Source organism: Astatotilapia calliptera, chromosome 2 (assembly GCF_900246225.1).
Source record: "Astatotilapia calliptera chromosome 2, fAstCal1.2, whole genome shotgun sequence".
Lineage (NCBI taxonomy): Eukaryota > Metazoa > Chordata > Actinopteri > Cichliformes > Cichlidae > Astatotilapia > Astatotilapia calliptera.
This window is the reverse complement of record NC_039303.1, coordinates 15,729,542-15,735,125: the sequence shown is the minus strand read 5'-3', so window position 1 is coordinate 15,735,125 and position 5,584 is coordinate 15,729,542. Positions and strand designations below refer to the sequence as shown.

The 5,584-nt window shown below is 40.0% G+C and overlaps 1 long non-coding RNA gene across 2 annotated transcripts; it reads left to right on the top strand.

The window, feature by feature from the left end:
- The first annotated feature begins 2,185 nt into the window (after nt 1–2,185).
- Nucleotides 2,186–5,269, top strand: LOC113028999 (uncharacterized). 2 transcript variants are annotated; one of them, XR_003273328.1, is made up of 3 exons: nt 2,186–2,332; nt 3,039–3,196; nt 5,228–5,269. It is a non-coding gene; the product is annotated as an uncharacterized LOC113028999 (long non-coding RNA). The 2 variants fall into 2 exon arrangements; XR_003273327.1 differs by having other exon boundaries at nt 5,225–5,268.
- Nucleotides 5,270–5,584: the final 315 nt, after the last annotated feature.

Below are 5,584 nucleotides of genomic sequence, written 5' to 3'. Positions count from 1 at the left end.
AATGGCACAGCTAGCTACTGGGTGACTTTATTCACCCACTTCGGCTGTTATCAGTCCATACAATGGGCGTTATTGGCACAAATCAGTCCCATAGATATGGGCCATCTCCTGCTAGATTGTTCAGAAGGTTGTCTGTGAAGGTTCTCAGTCATCCAGGTCATCGTAGTCAAAGGAGCTTGCAAAGAAAAGCGTCTGGACTTCTTTAAGTTGCTTGAAGACGTTTCACCTCTCATCCGAGAAGCTTCTTCAGTTCTAAGATCAAATGGTCATGCTTGGAGAAAACTCTCCTGAGAGAGCATGACATCCCAGTGTATTTCAGACCCAGCAACACGCTCAGACAGAAACTGGTTCACCCGAAAAACAAAACGCCAAAACACAAACTTAACAATGTGGTGTATGCTGTACAGTGCAGCGAGGAATGCCCAGACCTCTACATTGGAGAGACCAAACAGCCACTTCACAAGCGCATGGCACAACACAGAAGAGCCACCTCCACAGGACAAGACTCAGCAGTCCATCTGCATCTTAAGGATAAAGGACACTCTTTCGAGGATGTCAATGTTCACATTTTGGACAGAGAGGACAGATGGTTTGAAAGAGGAGTGAAAGAAGCCATCTATGTCCACTGTGAGCGACCATCGTTGAACAGAGGTGGGGGTTTACGACACCAACTCTCTGCCATCTATAATCCAGTTTTGAGATCCCTTCCCAGACGCCTTAACGCCCACTCACATCCTGGGCCATCTGACCTTAGGAATTCGCATGATAAGGTGGGGCCAGGTTTCACAATGAACACACCCGAAACTCTGGCTGATTGGGACCCACGCCCAGTTTCCCACCTTGGCTCAGGCGATTAGAGGATCATCAGGGGGTCCTTTTGTCCCTCTGTGGGGGGTCACTCCCACTAGGTTTATATCTGGGACTCTCCACCATTTGACCTTAGAACTGAAGAAGCTTCTCGGATGAGAGGTGAAACGTCTTCAAGCAACTTAAAGAAGTCCAGACGCTTTTCTTTGCAAGCTCCTTTGACTGTTCAGAAGGTTGTTCTCATCCATCCAGATGGAGGATCACTAACAGGAGCGTGGGAAGACTCCAGAATCCACTCTGGCTGGAATCCGGTGGATATACAGTGTGTACAGGTAAGACCATTTAAACGGACAGCATTTATAGAATGACTATTGAAAGTCAGCGAGTGTCAGTAATGTTAATGTGGTTATGTTAGTAATACACCGAGTGCTAATATAACAGCTTTAAGATGCATTTGTAGATATTATTACGTGTTTTACCGTCTTTATGGTGCTAGCTTAAAGTTACGGTGTAAACGTTAGCTTATATTGGAGTAAAGCTGTTACTGTTTAAACGATGTTAGCACAGAAATATTAGCTTCTGTCATGACTGATGAAGTTACTAGTTAATAAAGTTTCCAGTAAAGTGTTTAATCGCAGCCACAGACTGACAGCAAATATCTTGATTAGCTTCAGTGCATCTGTAATAAATATGTGCAAGTTTCAGTGCTTCGTTTAAACTGTATGATACTTATACTGACCCAGGGTCAGTGTAAAATACAATCCTAGCTGTGTGAACAAAGCCTGGCTCCTTTAATCCTGCATGACAAACCTCAGGATGCAGGTTATTATTACTCTTTCCTGCTGGCACACCTGTCACACCTGAGAGTCAGCTAGAAACTTACAGTGACGTGGACATCATGCAAAGACTGCCAGACTCTGTAATACTGCAAATGATCAGTGACTCAGGTTATCACTAAACTTTAAACGGCACCTCTGTGTCTCTGTGTGCTGAACATTTAGGATTGTGTCAGGCTGCATTGACTGTGGGACTTTAATGTGTTAAAAGCAGGTTGAAGACGGCTCAGAAACATTTGAAGATTAAAATTTAGCATTATGGCTGCTGGTGGTTTGTAAAGCCTCTACTCAGCTGTATTTTTGTTACTAACTTATGTTTGGTGTTGTTTAACACAGATTTCAGAAGAGCAAATATGCTTAATAGTTTAACTAGATTTCATTTGTCAGTGTGGGACTGCTGAGTCACCTGAAGAACACATTTCATTCATTCTCCACATGATGTTCATTTACAGAAATGTTTCACAGGAACTGATTTCTCCCAAAGGGTGAACTAGTATGTTTCCATAGATTTGATTTGATTTTTTTTTTTGATTGATTACCTCTGTATGAATGTACTTCTTAAATGAAGGCAAGTGTTTGTCCTTTTTTGTTCCTCAGGTACAGTACGTGATATCAAGGGCAGGCGGTCAACACTGGGGGTAGACAAGAAGCAGACGTACTTCCAAGAGGGAGCTGCAGTGAGGTCAGAGGTCAGAATCTGAAACGGCTCAGGTATATATATATATAAATGTATTTATAAAGAAACCTTTAAATAATAGTCATAATTATGATTATTATAAGAAATATCAAACATTTAAGTGGATTTTCTGTTACACATATTGTGTTAGCCCTGCGATAAACTGGCAGCCTGTCTTTGTCCTGTATCAGCTGGGATAGGCTTCATCCTCCCGCGACCCTGAATTGGATACATTGTATTCCAATTATGTAATCTGATCATTTACAAACTCAAGGTATCTAATCAAAATGTAAGTAATAATTATAAAATGGGAAAGCAGAAATAAGTGTGACATAAATGCAAATGTGTGAGCTGACATAGAGGACAGCTACATGTAGTCTGAAAAACCTTTGTTGTCAAGTTTGCAGGTATATCAGCACGAGACATTCTTACATAGAAGAGACTGTTAAAGTCTCTAACTCAGTGAAGCATTATTGGTCCCATCTGTTTGGATAAATATAGTAAGTTGATGTTTGTCCATTTATTGACACATTTTCTTAAGTGCTTATCCAGGATCACAGTGGAGCTGCAGCTGGATATGTTCACTAAATAAACCTTACAAAAGTTAACAATAAACCTGCATCCATGTACGTTGTTGTCCACAGGATGAGAAAATCAAACTGGAACACTGTGGAACATGTTAATAAATGTTTGTGTGTTTATGCCTGTGTCTTTCACAGGAGGCGCTGGAAGGTTTCCCTAATAGTTCCTGGTGAATCAAAGCAGAACCATAAAGGTTGCTGGACTGCATGATGGCCTTACCCCTGAGCCGTCATCCTGTTAAAGGAGGAACCAGTTAGAAGCTGTTTTCAAAGTAGCAGAGCAGATTTCATCTCAAGTAAGCAATTAACTCATTCACTGCCATTGACGTCTATAGCCGTCAATTGCAGTGAATGAGTCAATGGGTTTTAACTCATTCACTGCCAATGGCTGGCAGTGAATGAGTTAACTGTTTGTTTATCTGTTCTGCCACTTAAAGAGCATTTAAGGACGTCGTTTGAGTGTCCAGTTGAATTAATTCTACACACCAAATTCAAAAGTGTTAAATTTTTGGTGTTAATAGTCTCCTTGCAAAAGTAGAGTTAATTTTACTCTAAGCAGAGTCACATTCTTTTAATGTAACTCTGGGGTGTAAAATGATAGTAGTTTAAAATCGAGTGTTAAAAATGAGTGTTTCTCTGTCAAATCTGGAGGTGTTAAAATGGAAACATTAACTCTTGACCTCTTAACTCTGAACTCCTAGAGGGGCTATGACACCAACAGAGTAAATTCACAGACTCCGCCCCCAGCACGGCTCCAATCGAAGCTGAAGTGAAGCCGTTTCAGAACATTTTGCTCTACATATTTGAGTTGTTTGCCATGCTTGCTAAGTCATTTTTTCAAAGATTGTTTCAATTGTTATTAGCTTTTACTTCTGTGGCTCTTTGGAGTTGAGACAAAGCTGTGTGAAAGGCATTAGCCATGTTGCTCGGTGATAGCATAATATTCTGTTTTAGCTAGCTGAAAGGTATTGTTTGCGGGCAAATACCACAGCCTTGAAAAAAAGCTTGCATGTGAATTTTCAGACAAACTTTTGGTCAAATACGCCTAAAACAATGTCTAGAATGTGAAATGTTGGTATAATGGTGCTACTTGAAGCCTGAAAACGATCGCCCATAAAATAAAATAAAAAACGAGCAAACAGCAGTAGCAGACGTCCTGACTGGATTCTACGGTAGCATTTAGATCCCTCCAGAGTTTTGTGCACACGGTTTAGGTAAAAATGAAAAAGGTTGAGGTTTTACATTTAGTTCAGTATTACCTGTTGCCTGTGTCCTTGTCTTTTGGGAAAATACTTTACACAAATAATGGCTCAAAGAGGATTCCTTTTTTTTTTTTAACTGTGCTGCAATTGTTTACTGGATTATTTGTGCCATTAATTAGTGTCAACTAATTTTTATTCGATCTCCGCACAGGATATGCTTGTGAAGATGGAATATGGGGGAGAGCAGAAGTGCGTTGAAGTTCCACAAAGGGATGAATGAAGGACATGCATATTGTATTGAAGAAATAAGTGATGAGAATGCTGTTATTTGCATTTACCATGTCAGACCTTTTGATAAACAAAATTCTAATGAAAGTGAGAACATGTATACTGTTACATCTTTCAGAAAATGTTTTGAAATTGTGGTGCACAGTTCAGAATAAATGTTTTTCAAAAACCATTGCATCTTTTTAGTAAATGTTTATTTCCAAAAGAAATTTCTAGAAGTTCAGAACAGTAAAATTCCCGCTTTTTAGAATGAATTAGAAGATAACTCTTACGTAGTTAAACTAAAATACTCTTTGAGAGTTAATATATAAACTCTTAACACCAAGTGTTAAATTATCAACTCCAGACAGATTTGGTGTTTAACACTAAATCAGAGTTAACGTACCAACTCTCCAAAAAGAGTTAAATTAACACTCTCTGGTGTGGACCCATATAGACACTTTAATAGTGTTGAAATCAAATCCGACAGTGTTAATTTGGACATGCTGGATTTGCTGTGTACTGGCTCTCATGGTCATTTGTTATTATAGACATATTTTTCATGTTCATCCAGCTATTTAGTAAATTCTATCTATTTAGTAATATCCGTCAGCTATAAAATGTAATATAAAAATATCTAAATATCTCCTGCCCTTTATGTTTTAATGATGTAAGTCTGTTATCGTGTTACATTAGCATTCCTCACATATCAATGAGATGCTGTACAGTACAATCCTACTGACACAGCAGAGGGATAATGACGGCTATTCAACATCGTTACACGACACATTCGAGCTGCATGATGCAGACAAGGTGACTAAATCATCTTTTTGTGGTTTATTGTCTTCAAACCAGCAGACAAAGCCGATGGCAGAAGATGTCGGAGAAGAACTTCAGGCCGTGTACTGAAAAGGTATTTTTGTCTTGTTATCAAAGACATTTGGAGTGACGGCTTCTACAACTGGTTGTGCTGAAGTAAAGCTTACAGTCTAAGAAATCACAATAGTGCCCTGCAGACTGTTCACAAAGCTGAGGGATCTGGGACTTAACAGCCGTCTGTGTGCATGGGTGTTGGACTTCCTCACTGGCAGAACTCAGGTGGTGAGGGTGGGCAGGTGCTTCTCCAACAGCATCACCATCACCACAGGAGCACCTCAGGGATGTGTCCTCTCGCCACTGCTCTACTCCCTCTACACTTCAGACTGTGTGGCCACC